The sequence below is a fragment of the Protopterus annectens genome, chromosome 7.part0, assembly GCF_019279795.1.
Source record: "Protopterus annectens isolate FY-2018-M chromosome 7.part0, PAN1.0, whole genome shotgun sequence".
Taxonomy (NCBI): Eukaryota; Metazoa; Chordata; order Ceratodontiformes; family Protopteridae; genus Protopterus; species Protopterus annectens.
Genome location: NC_056739.1, coordinates 1,850,958,507 through 1,850,978,556, shown reverse-complemented (window position 1 = coordinate 1,850,978,556; position 20,050 = coordinate 1,850,958,507). Strand labels below are relative to the sequence as shown.

At 41.4% G+C, this 20,050-nt stretch overlaps 1 protein-coding gene across 1 annotated transcript in view; it reads left to right on the top strand.

The window, feature by feature from the left end:
• The window catches only part of LOC122807249 (protein FAM169B-like), a 446,649-nt gene that overhangs the window by 231,677 nt on the left and 194,922 nt on the right, over positions 1-20,050 (top strand). The window lies entirely within an intron of this gene.

Sequence of the window (20,050 nt, the reverse complement as noted above, 5' to 3'; positions counted from 1 at the left end):
CAGAAAAAGACTTTCCAATATCAGAAGAGTTTATTTGGCATCCGTTGGTGGTAAAACTGCAGATATTAAGGACTGCATATGGTGCATAGCTCAGTACTACAATGCACAACTTTTGATGTGGTCCTACCGTGCTCGTTTCTTATGTATTTTTTTTGGGTGGTTTCCGAAGTTAAGTACCTTTGTCTTTTGTACTTAAAGATAGTGAGTGAGGTTTTAAACTGGTATCATAAGTAAAAATAGGAAGATTGTTTATTTACTTACTTATTACTTACAGTGACTGGGAGAGTCTGACTGGACATAGCCCCTTTTAGTGGAGATCTGGAGAGAAATGCTTCACAAATTGGCAGAAATGGCACTTTACGTCGAAGATTTGCAATCTGAAAAAAATGTGACCGAGGATGTGATGCATGTTGCAAATATAGAGATGACATATTGCATACAAATTGTAGCGGCCAAGGACATGAGTATAAATCCCAAATGCACAAATTGAGCAAAGAATAATAGTAATAATAGTAATAATCATAATATTAATAATACAGTACAAGTAAGTGTTCTTAAAACGTGATGCAGGCTAAGGTTCAGATTTTAATGAAAATCCTTGAAGCTGCAATCCATATTAGTAAAATTAAATGTTCAAGGATATTGTACAAATCACAGGAGTACAACTGAATATAGAATAATTTAATGGGAGGATAACATTTTCAGGGATTCTTAGAAAGTGTGGGGAAGAGTAAACCTAGGGCTACCCTGGGTGGAATAGCAATTACATATGGGGCATTCTAGTAGGTATGGTTTGATAATTGTTTAGTATTGTTAATAAGTTTGATGTCAGAAGGATTTTGTTCCATGGGTTTAAAACTTAATATGAATATAGTTATTTATCTGCTGAATTGTGAGCTTTGGTGGTGATGGTTATACCTTTGTCTTTGGAGTGTAGCTCGCAACTAGGTGAATATCATTGCAGGAGGCCAAATTGGAGGTGGGGCAGTATTTTATTTGGTAAAGAATTTTGTGGACAGTCTTCAGCAGAGGGAAGGAAAGTTGGTTTGGAAGTTCTAGCCAACTGAGTTTCTAGGTGTCGAAGCAGTGTTGGGTTGAGTTGGGAAGGTCTTTGGCAGACTTAGCATTTTTGTTGCAGTATTGTTCCATCTTGGTCACTATAGTAGTTTAGGTTAGTAAAAATGGGTGAGGCATAAAACAGAGTTGGTAGTTGGTAAGTGGTAGCAATGGTTTTGCTGCTGTGTTCAGAAAGGAATGCTTTACTCCTGCAGAGCAGACAATTTTTTTGAGTTTTGTTGATAGAGGTTTTAAAATGGAGATCAGGTTTTATGTTGTTGTCAATGCTTATCCCAGAAGTGTAGTGTGAAGGACTACATCAGTATTTGTGTTATTGAATGATGTGATTGAGAAAGCTGTTTTTTATGTGGAGTTTTGCTGAGGGGCAAAAAAAAACATGAGTTTAGTCTTTTTAGGATTGAGTAGTATTTTAGAATGGTTTAGCTTTGCCTCATTGGAGGAAAATGCAACGTGGCTAATGGATTGGAGCTCTGATAGAATGCATGCAAAGCAAATGATGCTGAATTAAAGGGACCTCATTAATAGAGGTAGCAAGTTTTTGATCAAGATATTGAAGAGTAATATGTCTAGAATAGACTGTGGTTACAGGATGATATATGGAGTACAAATTCTAACATTTTTTAACCCTATTATGTAGATAACATTTGAACTATAAGGGTGAACTATTGGATAAGTAAATTTTAGTGTGTTTATCAAGCAACATTGGCTGAGACATTGTGTTGAAAGCTTTGTTCAAATCAAGGAATACTCAGCAGAGAACCATACCATTTTCCTATGTATTTGAATGGCATTGAGAGTGGAGAGTAGAGCAGGCAAGGTACTATGGTTTATGTGGAAGCCATGGTGGGAAAGAAATAGGAGACTGTTTCTGTGAGACACTGTAGAATTTGGGTATGCATGCAGTTTTCAAGGATATTTGATAGTGGAGGATGAATGCTTTGGGTCAATACATGGGTAAGTCAGTGGTGGTGCCTCGTTTATGCAATAGCAGAATGTATGATTGTTTTCAAGGGGTGGGGGCATAAGACTAATAAGATCTGTTAATCAGGATAGGTAAAGGCTCTGCCAATACTCTGTAGCAATGTTAATATCTTTGCAGAGCCAGAGTAGTTGGTTTTAGTTTAGGGAATAATCATCTAATTGTAGAGGTGGGTACCGAATGAGAAAGAACTGAATGAAGATCACCACTGGGAGCAACAGTTGTGGTCACTGTCTGGTTGTTGCTTTTGAGCAAGGTTTTTGTTGTGTTTCTAAAGTGGTTGTTGAAATTGTTGGCAATGGCAGTGCTTCTTTCTGTGGTTTGGTTAGACGGAATTATCAGGAAGTAGATGTTTGTTTAATAAGGTCTAAAATGAGTTTTGGCCTTTCTGGCATGTTTCTTGGAGATCATTGCATACTTTTCTTTCTTTTTTTTTATCTGATGAAGTATGAGCTATGAACCCTGCAAGGGATGACAATAAAGCATGAATTAGTTAAATATAAGACCTGCTCTGAAAATGCAATACCACTCCTGTCACTAACCATTTGCTACAGTACTGCAATACGTGTCTTCTGCATCTGCCATTGAACTGCTGTGGCTGGCATTATAGTTGGTTAATAAGACAGAAAAAGTAAGATTTAATGATCAGTTTACAAAGCCAAACAGAAGAGTGCAATAATTAACAGTACTAATGTTTTCAAATGGGTAGAAAAGATTAACCAGTTCTCTGAGGAGGAAAAATGCGTAGAATTGTTTACCTCACACTATATGTTGCTGAATGCTTAGTTCAGAAAAGACATTTTCAGACTATTGGCCTATCTCTGGCCATGTGGCTAGAACCAGTAGGGTGGAGTCGCATTTGGCTTGGGTACAGTACACTTACAATAAATCAGAAGAATTTGCAAGGTCCTCTGCTCACTTCCACAGAGCTCTGCAATGCTTTTCAATTGTTTTAATTGCAGCTAGAGCCATCCAGGCTAAGATACATCTATTTTCTTAATTTATTGAACTTGTACTTGATTTATACAATGATAGCTATCGCTTTTGAATATTTTTAAAGTATTCCTTTAATTTTTTGGCAAAAATCATCATTTCTCTGTTGGTTGGCTTTTTCTAGTTCTGTTTCCTTCCATATCACCTTGAGGAAGGATGACTTAAACACACACCCACACACACACACACACTTTATGCTGAGGCATCTAAAAGAAAATTTTCCAAATCTCAAAGATCTCCAAAGCCTCCTACTGACAATATTGCTCTTCAACAATCACTAAACCACACACCAAAAGAAACACCAGACATATCACGCACTATACCCAGTGGTCTCCCAATGGTCCCCCAAGAGCAAGGCCCATAAGGCAAGCATATACATTATCTAATTCTCTTATCATTGCAGACTTCATTGTGTGACACACAGATCCCTCTCTCACCAGGTTAAACAAGGAGAAGATAATGGTTAGTTGCTTGTCTGGAGCCAGGATCTCCAGTATCATGCACGGACTCAAGTTACTCCACCTCAGGAAGCAATACAATTCTGCTGTAGTTCACATTGGTGTAAATGATGTGAAACATACCTCATTGGACTGTATGAAAAAAGACATAATAGATATCTCAGAATATGTGTCACAGTTAGGTACAAGACTTACATTCTACTTTCACCAGGGATAATGGCACAGTATGAACATAAAATGATTAGTCTTATTTGGCTTTGATTCTGGTGTCACTCTAGGTGATCCAGTTTCTGCCAACATGGAGGATATATTCAACCGACCACATTGTTTTGCCAAAGATAGTCTGCACTTTCCCTATCCAGGCATTTTGATATCAGCTACAACTTTATCTACCCACCTCAGAGCTTTATTTTAAGCATTGTCACAAAGACAAATCTACCAACATAGTGAAAAAGTCTCCAAACAACCTTAAGGTACTACTGCTCAATGCTAGGATCCTAAACCAAAATATTCCACACCTTTCAAACCCTCCTCACTCTGGAGAATGTAGACATTTGTCCTGTGACAGTAACTTGGTTTAAAGCCACACAGAGTACTCCAGCAGTGCAAGGCTGCAGCACCTTTCACATATATAGACCATCAACACTGAAAAAATGCAGCTTGGAAGTGGATGTCATGATGGTAAGAAGGAATCTGGACATCCTGTGTATCCAGGAGTCAAGATGGAAGGGCAGTACTGCAAAAGGCACTTGGCTTGTGATCCAAAGACAACTATTCAGGAGGAGAACAGGCTAGAAATGGTGTGGGACTTGTGGTGAGGGTGAGACTTCAGAAGACAGTGAGGGATGTCATTACAATTAGTGATAGACTCATGGCAGTTAGACTGCAGTGTAAGGCTAGGTCATTATTCATATTCTCAGTCTATGCCCCACAGCAGGGATGCGATACTGAGGAAGAGAGAACATTCAGTCAGCAGTTGCAGGACCAAGTTAATTACTCCATCAGTAGTCATTATAACAACTAAGACTTGAAGTTAAAGCAGGAGAACAGGAAATTGTGTTGATAATGAGTGACCTGAATGCACATGTTAGGACAGAGAGAGAGAGAGAGAGAGAGCAGGAGATAAGGGCTGCCTGGGACCACATATAAAGAAGGAGAAGACATTCTAGACTTTTGTCTGGTAAATAGCTTGATGGCAGCCAGCACATAGTTCAGCAGGAGAGACAGTCACAAGATCCCACACTAGAGTGACTAAAATGCAACTCAGGTAGACTTTCTCCTAGTAAGGAAATGACATTGGGGTATAATCATTGATTGCAAAGTTGGCTCACAGCATAAGTCACTGGTTGCCACAATCAGCTTCAAACAGTGGTCAGAGGAGGTTCTAAGATCAGCAGTGACAAGTCTGAAGACTTGTTCATAGATAAATTGATTGGGAAGAAAGCACAACAGTTCAAGGAATTACTCAGGACTCTAGCACCTCAGGAAGAAGAGCAAATAGGTGGAGATGAAGAAGACGAATGACAGTGTCTCAAAATGGCATGTATAAGGAACATAGGACAGATATGTGGCTGAACCAGGTATGGAAACAAGGTACGTAGGGAAAGCTGGTGGTGGAATGCAGAATTCAAGGAAGTCATCAAAAGAAAGAAGGAGTGCAGGACGAAGTGGGAAATAGAAAAAATGGACCAGGCTAAGAAATATACTGGTTGGTTAAAAAGAGGCTAAGAGAGCAGTTGCAATACTAAAGAACAAGGCATCAGAAGCACTGTACCAGCTTCTGGAAAGTGACTCAGTGGATGGCACAAAGAAACTCTATCAGGGTGCAATTTAAAGACTGAAAGATAAAAAAAAACTAGTCATCAGACACCTTGGGATGCCAACAACAACCTACTCATCAGTCTGCAGGACATCAAAGCAAATGGAAGGAGCACTTCTATCACTTTCTGAATGAAAACAAGCAGACTCTGACCAAAAACTTCAGCAAAGAATAAGGGAATGGAATCTAAAACTGAAGGCACAGGGAATGAAACTGAATTCAGATAAGACTGTTGTAATAGCAGCAAATGAAGGAAATCTGACAAAGCTGAGAACTGAGATGGAAGGGAAGATAAAGGAACAGGTTAACAGTTTTAAGTAACAAGGAGGGTTGTTTGAGGAGGAGGGAAGTCTGAATGAGAAGATCAATGCTAGAATCAGAGGAGCTGCAGAAAACTGGCAGAGAGTTTAAGGTTGCAGTCTCTTGACAGAAGAATGCCAAAGAAGTTGAAAAGTAAGGTGTACAAAACAGTGGTGTGACCAGTACTATATGATACTGAAACCTGGTCAGTAAATGTAGAGCAGTTAAGGAAGTTAGAGGTGATGGAGATGAAGGGACTGAGATGGGTGGTAGGATGGACACTGTGGGAAAGACGGAGAAATGAGGACATTAGAGTAGAATCCAAAGTAGCTGTAATTGCAGAGAAAGCTAAAAGGAGCATATTATGGTGGTTTGGGCACATATGCAGAAAAGTAGAAGGCAGTCTAGTGAAGAAGAGTCGAAACAGAAAGAAAGAAGGCAATAAGAAACATGGACATCCAACAAAGAGATAAATAGATGGATTGTGTGAGAGAAGACATTTGAGAGTTTGGCATGACTGTCGAAGAAGGTAGGAGAGTGTCACTGAATAGAGAGAGAGAGATTGTGAAAGTTGATATGGAATCCTCACGTCATGTAGAAAATGGGGAAAAAGGTGGGTTGATGATGATGATTGTAATGATTGTGAGGTGTTGCCAGCTATGCCAGAAGAAGTACGGCAGTGGATGTGTAACATATGCCAGCACAGCTAGCTGGAATTTTATAAAATATTACACGTCATTTGTATATCAAACTGATTTGTATAGATTGACTGTATTATAACTGATTAAATGTATATGTTTTAACAGATGATACTAGAAGAGAAGAGGTTAATCTCAGTCCAGCTAATTTTGAAAAATAGTAAGAAATTACTTGATTTAGGCTGTAAAGAGTTCTGATTGTAGCCAGAGACAAAATGTCTGGGAAAACAAGTACTAGGAAGCCTTCTGTATCATCTGTAGCAGGGAACTAATCAGTACTGTGAAAAAGTGGAAGTGTTTTATGGAAGCTGCAACAGATCCTAGTAAGCTCTATATGAGTATGAACACATATGTGCTAAATCCTGGCAGCTTCTAGCCAAGGGGGCAGCATGGAAACCAGAACCCATACTACCAGATGTATGCAATGGCATTCTGCAATCCATCACTAAAAATATGTTTTAATACTAGATAAGACTGAAACCTCAGAGCAGTCTGTTTCTTGGAACCTGGCACAGAAGGATCCTTCACCTTCTTCATCTTGCCTTGCTCTAGTAAGTGAACCAAGGAATAGTAAGTCTTTAGATCAGTGAGGAGAATATAGTGAGATTAGTTAAGTACTGTTCTTCTGTATCTGTGTGAATATGTTCATCTATGTAATTTTAATATTTCTTGTGATTGAAACGCTGGTGTTTTTTGTAAATAGATATTTAGCATTTCCATGTTCTTTCATTATTTATTATTAAATATATTTAACTTTTCATTGCCACTGGTCAGACTTTGAGAGGAATTATATCTATTTGGTGACACTGTGGCCATCCCTCAAAGCCTTAATGCATTGGCCAAACACTATAATTTGTATTAATATTAATTTCACTCAGTATAATTGGGTACCCTTGTAAGAGCCATAGAATAGCTGGCTTTGAAGTGTCTGGTGGCAGTGTAACTACTTCATAATATGGGTAGAAGGGGTCATAGCTAGTAAATCTGTGCCAGTCTTTCCCAGGTGTGTGTGTGTGTGTGTGTGTGTGTGTGTGTGTGTGTGTGTGTGTGTGTGAAAATCAAATCTCAAAGAGTGCATGTGTTAAAAGCTTGGAGCAGGGACATGAAGTACTGATTTCACAAAGAGAGTTGTGGAGGGCTTGGCTTGGACACTCCGTTGAGAATGCAACTCTATAGCTGCTCCAGTGGGGAGTCTTACTGGGGATCTGGAGAGAGGGAGAGAGAGTGAAAACCAGCCTCCAGACTGAGTGTGCTCATTATGTGCTCTTAAGGGAAGTTGTGCTTGATGAAGAGAGCTGTATCTGGAAATTCTGGGTATTTCCATTTTTGTTCCAAGTGAGCGTACCTCTCCAGGTCTGTCAGTCATGATGATTCAGGCTCCATGATTACTGGCCCAGAGTGGGGACATCACATATTGGTGAGCAGTGGTGTGGATATTAATTGAATTTCTGTACCCTGTAGGCAGTTGTCACTGAAGGTGGGTGTGCTCTCAAGCAACCACAAGGTAAACATACCGAGTTTAATTTTTGCAACAGTTTTTATTTATTTTTTGTTAGTTTGTTTTAGCCAAGGAAAGCAGGCAAACATGTCAGCAGAGGATTATGGCAAGCTGACAAATGAACCAGTTGACCAAGGTGTGCAAAGCCAAAGGATTGCTGCATGCTATCTTGACTGAAGAGGAAATAATTTCAGCCTTTGTTGCAGCTCAGACAAGCAACCAAGAGAACAATCAGTCTGGTGATGAGGATTTGCAGCCCTCAAAAACAGGACAATTCACCTTTTCCTCAGAGGACTTAAAAATCCATCTGGAGGTAGAGACTTGAACTGGAGGCCAAACATTTGGAATTAGAATCAGCAGAGAGACTGCTACATTTGGAGGCCAAAGAAAATGAGAGACTGAGGCATTTGGAGGCTGAAGAAAATCAGAAGCAGCGTCAACATGAGAGGGAGATGCTGACTCTTCACCAGGTTCATGGAGGTAATGGGTAAGGGATTAACTGAACCCCAGAATCAATAAAGGTCACTTATTTTCATAGATGAGTGAGTGGGTGTGAGGTCACCACTTTTGAAGGGCTGGCAGGCCTTTTGGTGAGGGAACAAACCCTTAGCACTTGGCCTGAGGACATGAGAATCTGGTTGGCAGACCGAGAATGTAACTCTGTAGATGAGCAGGGGGAAAAAGGGGATTTCTGCTTAGCAAGCAGGGCATCACTTCACAGGAAAGGGATACCCAGTGCTGTACATGGATGTAAGGGAACCCATGGTAGACAGAACCCACCCCAGCAGAGTCGACCAGTAACAGGGAAGCCATTAGTTTAGGTTCACAGCCAGGATCAAGGGCTAAATGTTTTAAATGTAATGAATGGGGCCATGTATTGTATAGATGTCCATGGAAGCAAGGTGGGGAACAAAAGGTGGGGGAGCCAGCAAGTTGGAATAACAGTATGCCAGTGGTAAGTTGTCTGGAGACAACAGGTGTACCAAATAATCACCAGAGTTTATGTCTGATCTTAGTGGATGGAAAACAGGCCACTGCTAAGAGATACACAGCCTCTGACATAAACATTGTGAAGCCTGCAGTGGTTAAAGAGGAACAGTATTTGCTTGGGCAGTTCACTCCAGTCAGAGCTTTAGGAGGGACTCCATTCCAAATGCTTTTGGCCAGGGGTCACCTTGAATGGGAAGGTGGAAAAGGAAGCAAGTAAGTAAGTGTGTTTGAGGATATCTTTGCAGATGTCCTGATCAGGAATGATTTTTATAATGCAGTACCTTGCGTGTATGCAGTTACATGCAGTCAGGCCTGGAGACAGACATGTGGGTCTGGTAGTCTGGGGGAGACCCAGACAGATCCCACACCTGAAGCTAGGGCTGGTGAGGTGGTTATTTCAGGGAGGGACCTACCCCATAGTAGTGGGCCTGAAGGTGAGCCACAGGTGCTGGTAGGTACTGATGTTCCCTTGGAAAGAGTGACTGCAAGGGCAGAGGTGAGTGGTAGTACCCAAGCTGATAGTGAGGCACCGCTGTCAAATGATACAGACTGGAAAAGGAGCTGGGAATGGTCACAAAGATAGAGTTGAGACAGGCTTAGCTCTTGGACCCTACACTAAGAGGCTTGAAGGAGGTAGCTAGGGAGGCATCTGATTCTCAAGGAAAAGGGAAGTCTGTATACTGGAATAAAGGGTTACCGTATAGAGAGTGGACCCCTGAGGGGGGACTAGAGGGTGAGGTAATACAACAGTTGGTAGTGCTTCGAGCCTTACATCTGACACTTCTAACCATAGCTTATGACATTCCTTTTGCAGGTCATATGGGCATAAAAGGGTACCCAGAGATGTATTATGCAGAACCTTTATTGGCCTGGGATTGCAATGGATGTAACAGGGTACTGCAGGACCTGTGAGCAGTGACAAAAAGTATTCAAGGCAAGAGACAAGGTCAAACCTCCTTTGATGCCTTTGCCTGTGATTGAGGAGCCATTTCAGAGGGTAGCTATGGATATTGTGGGACCTCTGAGTACCCAAGTTCCACAGGGAAGAAGTATATCCTGGTGGTAGTAGGTTATGCTACTAGATACCCTGAGGTGGTGGCTGTGTCCTCCATTGAGGCAGAGAAGGTGTCATATGCTTTGTTAGAGATTTTCAGCAGAGCAGGTTTCCTAAGAGAAATACTGACTGACAGAGGTGCCAATCTCATGTCAGACCTGCTGGCTTGTCTGTGAAAGTGCTGTAGGGTGAAGCACCTAAAGACAACCCCCTACCATCCCCAAACTAATGGTCTTGTGGAGAGTCTTTAAACTAAAGACCATTCTACGGGCATTTGCAGACCAGTTTAAGAAACAATGGGGCAAATATTTGCCCTATTTGCTGTTTGCATACAGAGAGGTACCCCAAGAATCCACAGGTTTTTCACACTTTGAGTTGCTGTGTGGGCATAAGGTGAGGGGGCCTTTAGATTTGATTCATGATGAGTTGGAGGGTAAGTGTGAATCCCACAAGAAGTCTCAGGACATGGCTTAGGGAGCTTATGGTCTTGGCCAAGGAGAAACTGGCAGGAGTCCAACAGCAGATAACGGCCTGGTATGACAGGAATGCTTGAGCCCAAGTGTATGTTGTGGAACAGCAGGTTATGGCTGTTATTCCTCTTAGACCCAGTAAGCTGCAAGCAGCTTGGGAGGGACCCTTCAAAGTGGTAAGGAAGGTCAGTGATGCTAACTACATGGTAGAACTGCTAAGCAGGAGGCAGGGGCACAAATTGTACAATGTTAACATGATGAAGCCTTACCATGATAGAGAGGCTCTGGTGATGAGTATTTGCAGTAGGAGGCAGAAGGAGTTTGAGGGGGATCTGTGGCTACATTGAGACAGCCAGCAGAATGCCAAGTTACTAAAGTGGAGCCTAGGTTTGCAGGTATATGGCATGACAGTGTAGCACTGTAGTGGGGTCATCAGTATCAATGCAGATGGGATCTTAAGACAGGATATGGGTTAATGTAGTCCCACACAGGCTCATTCCTGTCAAGCAGTGTTTGTCCTGGGTCATCTGAGAAAGTAGCTTGAGTCTTCAAAGAGGGCAGAGATGTGACAATGAGAGGTGTTTCCAGCTGTTCCAGGAGAAGTAGTGCAGTGGATTTGTAACATATGCCAGCACAGTTAGCTTTAATTTTATAAAGAATTACATCATTTGTATATCAAACTGGTTTGTACAGATGCTTGTTTTGAAAAATGTACCAAGAGTGGGTCCTGACTGTATTGTAACTGATTAAATGTATATCTATTAACAAAGGCTACTAGAAGAAATTAAGTTAATCTCAGTCCAGCTAACTTTGAAAAAATAGTAAGAAATTAAATTACTTAATTTAGGCCATAAAGATTGTTTCCTACAGTTCTGATTGCAGCCAGAGACAAAATGTAAATGTCTGGAAAAACAAGTACTGGGAAGCCTTCTGCATTATCAATAGCAGCGAACTAATTGCTCTGAAAGATTGTAAGTGTTTTATGGTTTATGAGTTCCAGAAGCTGAAACAAATTTTAGCAAGCATGGCTTCAGGCCTTATCATAGCACCACCTCAGCCCTAGTAGCCTTCTCTAACGCCATAAACCATAACCGAAATATTAACAAATTATCCTCAGCCCTCTTTTTAGATCTCTCTAAGGCTTTCAATATGGTTGACCACAAACTACTAATCCACACTCTAAAATCAATTTGCTTAGATAGTCAAGCCCTCCAGTGGTTCCAATCTTATCTGAGTGGTAGACAACAGGCCGTCCTATGGCAGAACCAAGTATCCAACCTCCTATCTAACACCCTGGGAATCCCCCAGGGTTCTATACTAGGACCTCTTCTGTTTTCCATTTTTATTAATGACCTCTATACCATCATCCCAGATGCAAACTGCATTCAATATGCGGATGACTCCACTTTGATTTGTTCTGCTACCTCCTAGTCAGATCTGCAGACATTATCCCAGAATACTTTTAACATAGTTGAAAATTGGCTTTCTGATCGTCATCTGATCTTAAACCCCAACAAAACTAAGCTGCTACTTTTCTCCCCGACTCATAGGTCCTCTGCATTATCCTTTTCCATAAAATCTAATAATGGCACCATAATCTCTCCAGACGCCTATACGAAACTCCTAGGTGTTATCGTAGACAACCTTAAATTTGATATGCATGTCAATCAAGCTATCAAAACCATCAATAAAAAAACTTGGCTCACTATATAAGATTAAACCTTTTTTAACCCCACCTGCTAGAACTGCCATCCCACACTTTCATCTACTTATGACTTTTCTTTATGCTTCCCCTTTACTTACCAACTTAGGCAAAACTGATCTTAATAAACTCTCTAGCTGCTATAATCACATTGCCAGATTTGCCACTGGCATGCCCTACAGGACACACCACTTTAATAACCTAACTTATCTTGGGTGGCTAGAACTGCCCAGCCTAATTCAGTACAACCAGCTTATAGTGGCATATAAAGTACTTAACCAACCTGAAAATACACCAGCATTTACAAACATTATCAACCCTTACAGTAACCTCAGACCACTCCGCTCTTCTAATAGACTCCTAGTTCAAACTGTCAAAACCAACAATTCAACCAGCGACTCTGTTTGCCAACTCTGTTGGTAAAACTTGGAACTCACTTCCTGCTGACATTACTCTAGAACCCACCTTAAGTCAATTCAAGAAAAGTCTCAAACAGTATTTTAAATCACACTGGCTGTGTCCTTGCACCAAGCCTGACTAGCTGTCTCCCTATGATTGTGTGCTTATATTATTCATTTGCAACTCTGCTACATCATATTTTTAGGTCTTTTATCTTATTCTGAACAGAGTTTGTAAACTGTGTTTATCCTGTATTATGTAATGTTTCTTCTGTCTGTACCTTGGAGCTTTTCTCCCCGGGCCTCCACTGAAAGTGGACATGTATCCAGTCGGACTATCCCGGTCAACAAATGTAAAATAAAATAAAAAATAAAATAAAAAAAAATAAAATGTGTGTGTATTATTGACACGTGTGCTAAATCCTGGCAGCTTCTAGCAAAGGAGATAGCATGGCAACCAGAAGTCAGATGACCAAATGTATGTGATGTCATTCTGTAATCCATCAATAAAATTATATTTAAAACTAGATAAGACTGAAGTCTCAGAGCAGTCTGTTTCTTGGAATCTGACATAGAAGGACTCTTCACCTTCTTCATCTTGCCTTGCTCTAGTAAGTGAACTAGGGAAAAGTCAAGACAATATAGTGAGATTAGTTAAGTACTGTTTTTTGTAGCTGTGTGAATCTATTCATCTGTGTTATTTTAAATATTTTCTGTGAATGAAACTCTGGTGTTTATTGTAAATAGATGTGTAGTATTTTCATTATTGTAAGTAAATATTCAGTATTTTCATGTTCTTTCATTGTTTATTATTAAATACATTTAAACTTTTCATTGTGGCTAGTACTTTAGAGAATATTTTAAAATTTGAGAGGACTTGTATCTATTCGGTGACACTGCGGCCACTCCTGAAAGCCTTACTGCAGTGGCCAAACACTTTCATTTGTATTAATATTAATTTTACTCTGTATAATTGGGTACCCTTGTAAAAGCCTTAGAGTAGCTGGATTTCAAGTGCTGGTGGCAGTGTAACTACCTTATATTGTGGACAGAAGGGGGCATAGGTAGTAAATCTGTGCCAGCCTTTCCCAAGTGCGTGTGTGTGTGTGTGTGTGTGTGTGTGTGTGTGTGTGTGTGTGTGTGTGTGTGTGTGTGAAAATCAAATCTCAAAGAGTGTGTGCGCATCAGCTGCTTGGAGCAGGGTCATGAAGCACTAGTTTCACATAGAGACTGGCAGAGGACTTGGCTTGGCCACCTGGCTGAAGACTGAACTCTATGGCTGTGCCAGTCGGGAGTCTTAGTGGGTATCTGTATAGTGGGGTGAAACCAGCCCTGAGACTCCCTGTGTGCTCTTAAGGGAAATTGTGCTTGATGCAAAGAGCCGCATCTGGAAATACTGGGTGTATCCATTTTTGTTTCAAGTGAATATCCCTCTCCAGTGTCAGTGGTGAAGATTCAGGCTCCTTGATTACTGACTCAGAGTGGTGACATCATAATGAGTATGACTAATCTGCACCTAAGACTGCTGAAGTTGTGAAGAATGATGGCTGCCCTCAAGTAAAATGTCACTAAACTGAAAAGTCAGGCCAATAGTGGACTAAGGAAGGAATCTGCAGGCTAATATTGGAAAGTGAGAGTTCCCTCCTACTTCTTGGACACTGTAATGTCTTCCATTTAATCATTTGCTTGTTTCTGAAGACATGGAATATATTCAACAGTGATAAACTACAACTTCATTAATTGTTTTCATTCATTTACAGTCAGCAAAGTGATGCACAGGTCTGAGTGTTATTTAATTATTCACAATTCATTGAAATGGCACTTTACTTAACAATAATAGTAATAAGCTATGGAGTGCTGGTGGACTGATTCTCCTGTTACTGTACTGCATTGGGAGACACCCTGCATTCTCCTCTCTCTCATTCTCAGCCCAAAGCCACAGAATAACAACTCTTTTCTTGATTCACACCTTTGAAGAACTGTAAAATGTCTTTCCTTATCACTGTTGCAGTATTCTTTAACAAAAGGATATCCTAACGATACATCTGGCCAGCATACCAAAGCCTCAGGCTTTTCCAGGCACTGTATATCAGATACATTCTCTTCATCTGGGACGTAAATTACATGAGTGACATACAGGTCCCTCATCCTCAGAACATCTTTGCTGCCTGTTTGAATGATACATGTGATGTTGTAAATCTTTTGTTCATACATTACAGATAGGACCTTGGTTCTGTCCTTGGAACTGATATGGCCATTTTCCAGCTCGCACAAGCCAAAAACTCTCGGCTAAAAACCTACCCACAATGCCCCTCTCCTAAATACTCCAGATCTCGTTTGCCGTGTTCCTAGTCAGACGTGTTCGCCATCTCTCTCAAAGCTAAGTAGAAAATTGTTTATTTTATTACAGTTTTTTCTTCTAAATTACTTAATTTTTAGTTAAGTTAGCCTTTTTTCACTGTCGCCTATAACCTAGGCCTATTTCCTAACCTTTTCCTTGGTAATTTAATTTTTTTACTCTTTTTGTTACTGTCCCTCTCTCCTGTCTTTGACAAGCCTTCCCTTTTTACTAGTGGTATTCCATAACTAACATCACTGGTATTTTATTATTTTATCTTTATATTTTAAAGATTTTTATTATTATTATTATTCTAATATATATATGGATAGATAGATATATAATTTTATCTTATTCTTCCTATAGGATAGCATTGTTTTCCTTACCATGTCAGACAAAGCTAAGTTGGGTTTTAAACAGTGTGACAAGTGTGGACGTAAGATGCCTAACTCAGATACACATGTCCGTTGTGTCTACTATTTAGGCATGGATCATATTAAAGTTGATTGTGACATTTGTGGTAGTTTTAGTAATTGGACACTAGCAGAACGTAAGAATAAACTTAGTTTAAAAGGGTTACTCAATACACCCTTCTCGAAGGCACTATCTGGGTCGAAGGTCTCACCCTCTCCTAAGACCAAAAAATATAAGGAAAAACGGAGTCACTCGGTTCCTGCATCCCCGTCAGTTATGGAACCGAGTCAGCTCCGTGCTTTGCCAGTGCCCTCGGCACAGACCTCCTCGGCACCAGGATCTGTGTCCTCTCCCTCGGTGCCGACCATGGTATTCATTCCTATTTCGGTTCCAGTCATGGCACCACTGACTTTGGTGCCGTCCTTGGTTCCCACATTGGTTCCAATGACTATACATGCCTCTGCACCATCCCCGTCCATGGTGCCGACAGTCTCTTCAGCTCCATGGGCTCCGATGACTGTATATACCTCGGCACCATCCCCGTCCATGGTGCCGACAGTTTCTTCGGCTCCATGGGCTCCGATGACTGTACATGCCTCGGCACCATCCCGGTTCCCAGTGCCAAAAGCTTCTTTGGCTCCGATGACTATACAACAGCGGACCCTACCAGCACTCCTGAGCAGCGGTCTGATTGCTTTCCTCTGGAAGCAGTCGGTGATCGTTTTTCTTTGCATCTACCAGCCTGGCATCTTATTACTACCGATGTTTGGGTGCAGAGAATAATATTCAGAGACTCCAAATACCATTTGACTTAAATCCCATACCCATCAAATTAATTCCCAATGTATCACCCAATCAGAGGGAATTAGCAGCCTTAGAAATAGAAAAACTGCTAAGAAAAAGAGTCATCCAATGAGTCCCACCAGAACAGACAGGATCCGGGTTTTACTCAAGGTTCTTTTTAGTGCCAAAAAAGACAGGGGACTGGAGATCAGTCCTGAATCTCAGCATACTGAACAAACCTCAAAAATTCCGGATGGTCACAGTACAGTCCATTCTTCCCTTGCCTAGGGAGGGACAATTGGATATGATCTATAGACCTACAAGATGCGTACTACCACATAAGGATGGATCACCACTCCCACTTCCGGCTGGGAGACAATCACTACCAGTTCAGGGCACTGCCATTCGGTCGCTCAACAGCCCCCATGTGTTCACCAAATGTATAGCAGTTGTGGTAGCCCATCTTCGACTAGAGGGATTCCAGGTGTTTCCCTATCTAGACAACTGGTTCCATACTGCCCCGACCAGGAATCTCCTAGTCCGCAGCCTCTCTTACACTCAAGGTCTCACTCTCAGCTTGGGGATTACAATCAACAAAGACAAATCTTGATGTCTCCAATGAAGACACTGGAATTTATTGGAGTGGTCTTCAACACAACATCCTGTCAGGCTTCTCTCCCCCCTCACAGGCTTTTGAAAATAAGACACCAAATTCAAGACCTTCTTCCTCACATGTTTGTACCAGCATGTCTTGTACTGCAAATCTTGGGCTCCATGGCAGCTGCCATTACTTTAGTACCACTGGCAAGACTGCACATGAGAATTCTGCAGTGGCTCCTTTCCGCACAATGGTCGTTGTTAACCCACCCACTCAACCACATGATACACCTTACAAACCATTGCAAGGAAGAAATGCTATGGTGGATGGAGCCACAAAAGAATCTTTGGTGTCGATCGTTCTGTCTTCCCCAACCCACGGCCACAGTGACCACAGATGCTTCACTGTTAGGGTGGGGGGGGGGGGCATTTTCAGAGAAAGACTGTCCAAGGCACCTGGACCCCATCGAGGCCAACTTGCACATAAATGTCCTGGAACTGAGGGCAGTTCTCTTAGCGTTGCAAGCGTTCCATGCATCCCTACCCTCGGGGGCCATTGCAATTCAGTCAGACAACATGTCATTCATCTGGTATATCAACAAACAAGGTAGAACCAGATCTTACCCCCTGTGTCGGGAAGCCATGAGGATTTGGCACTGGGCAATAGCGTCCATTCGCTTTCTTATAGCAATGCAGATTCCTGGGAGTTCCAACCTTATTGCGGACAATCTGAGCAGGAACATCCTGATGCCTCACGAGTGGTCCCTCATCCCTGTAATAGCATATCGGATCTTCTAGCTTTGGGGCTGTGACCTGTTCGCTTCCCCCTGAACTACAAATGCAGGAGCTATTTTGCCTTGATCCCCCCTCAGGGGGAACCACCGAGGGATGCTGTAACGCATGATTGGCCCCTGGGTCTTCTGTGTGCCTTTCCCACATTTCCCCTCATTCCAGAATTTCTCCAGAAAACTTAGAGGTTGAAAAGCAAAGTGATCCTCATTGCTCCCTACTGGCCATATCAAGTCTGGTTCCCATTTCTATGGCCTCACTTGATTCACAGCCTATGGATCCTGGATCATTCCCAGGACCTATTATCTTATCCTCAGGGACTGATTCATCCGAACCTGCACAGTCTCAAGCTCACATCTTGGTTCCTCCACTTGCAGTGATTGCCAGGCTGCCTGACATCACATCTCCTGTTCGTGATATTTTATTATTTATTTTCAGTTTGATTACCGGGGAAGTCCACTGGGCCTGAAAGTGCCCGTTTTTAGTGGAGGCCCAGGGAGAAAAGCTCCATAAGCAATACAATAAGGGTTACATAATTTTAAAGGTATAATACATGTATAATATTCATACAGTAAGGAAATGCAAATACATAAAATGTACAGCATACAACACAGTTAACAGATATTAGAGAACACAGTTTACAGGTGTTTCCATTCAGAGAAAGCATGATCAACTGTCTTATAATAAAAGATCTAAGGTTCTTGTGTTATTATACTAGTACGGGGGAGACAGTTTGCATGCAGTTGTTCTAATTAAGTAAGGTATATACTTGCTGTGCAGTCAATAGAAATACTTTGATATTTACAATATATACATACTTGGAATCAAGTGAGAGATTGCTTAATCAGTGACTGAGAGCTTGAGTGTGTTGTAGGAGAATAGAAATATAAGTTAGAGGGAGGTGAGGAGCAAAGAGTATGAAGAACTCATTGGGGAATTCCATTGAATTTAGGTAGGGTGTAAGCAGGGTCATTTCCATTTGGATGCCAGGTATGAGAAAAGTTGGGTCTTGAAGGTTTCTGAGTTTGGTATAGTCCTAAGTGAAGGAGAGAGAGAGTTCCATTTCTTGCCTAGTGAGAAAGAGAGGAGAAGCTGGCCAGCAGGTCGTTTGGGTTTGTGGATAGAAATTAAATTTTGGTATTCAGATCTCCGAGATCTATTTGGGATGTATGGGGCAAGGATGTTTGTTAAGGCTGGGCATTTAATTTATCTGGGTGAAATATTAATTTATGAGTGGTGATTAGTTGTAGATAGTCTATGTGGTTAGAGAGTTCTAGCCAGTTCAAAGATTGTAGGATAAGGCAGTGATGAGTGGAGGTTTTGGATTTTGTTGCAAATTTGGAGATTTTATTATAGCAATTTTCAAGTTTGGAGGCATTGGAAGAAGTCAGATTAGTTAGAAGAGGGGCTCCATATAGTAACAATGGTAGAAGGTAAGTAGTTGCCAAGGTATGCCTTGAGGAGTTGGAGAGAAAGAGGTTATTCTTATAGAGCATACCTAATTTTTGGTGGGTTTTCTTTATGTTTTCTTGAATGTGGATATCAAACTTAAAGTGTTCGTCTATGGTAATGCCAAGAAGTTTTGCAAAAGGGACCACTTCTATAGCAGAGTTGGTTTGGCTAAGGACTTTGAAAGCATTTTTGTCAGAGGAGAAAGCCCTGGAGGGAGGGAAAAGTAGTATTTTTGATTTATTTGAGTTGAGTTGAGAGGGAGATGGTTTTCATGCATCCAGTTCTCAGTGGTAGAAAATGCAGTTTGGGTTTTAGTCAGTAGTTCAGGAAGGTTGGAGGCAGCACAGACTAAAGTTGAGTCATCTGCGTATTGTATAACTGTTGTGTCAGGGATGACAGTGTGAAGGTTATTAATGAAGATGTTGAAAAGCATGGGTCCGAGGATGGACCCCTGGGGAACGCCGGTGGGTGTTGGTAAGAAGGAAGAGGTAGAGTTCTTCCATCTGACTGCTTGAGATCTGTCTGATAGGTAACTGGAGAACCAGGTTAATGTATTAGTGGAGAGATTAAGGTTGGAGAGATGATAGAGAAGGTGTTTGTGTGAAATGGTGTCAAATGCTTTAGAGAGATCTAGGAGTACTGTGGATACTAGGAGTCCAGAATTTCAGGCTCGATTGACTGTTTCTAGGAAGGAGAGTAGGACAGTTATGGTGCTATAGCCAGTACGGAAGCCGTGTTGGGTGGGTGTTAGGAGTTGATTCTGGGTCAAGAAAGGCATAAGTTGGTGGTGGACACATTTTTCTAGAATTTTGGAGATTGGAGAAAGTAGGGCAATGGGGCGGAAATTGGAAATATTGGTGTTTTTGTCTCCTTTGTGAAGACGAAGAATGTAGGCTGAGTGCCAGAGTTTGGGTACATATGATTCTTTTAAAGATCTGTTTATTAAGATACTGATTGGGAGAGCAATACCATCAGCAGCACATTTGAGGAAGGTGGAGGGTATGTTGTCAGGGGCATTAGAGCATGGCTTTAGTTTGGATATGAGCCTTTTATAATATTGGTTGAAACTGGTTTGAGCTGGAAATTGAGGGGACAGTTATTAGGGTTGTTGGGTGGTGAAGAATGAGAGTTATGTGGATTGTTATTTGGGAAAGTTTTGGTTAGGTTAGCTATGGATTCTGTAAAGAATGAGTTGAAATGTGAGCTTAGTTCAGTGTCAGTTATACTTGGGTCAGGGCAGG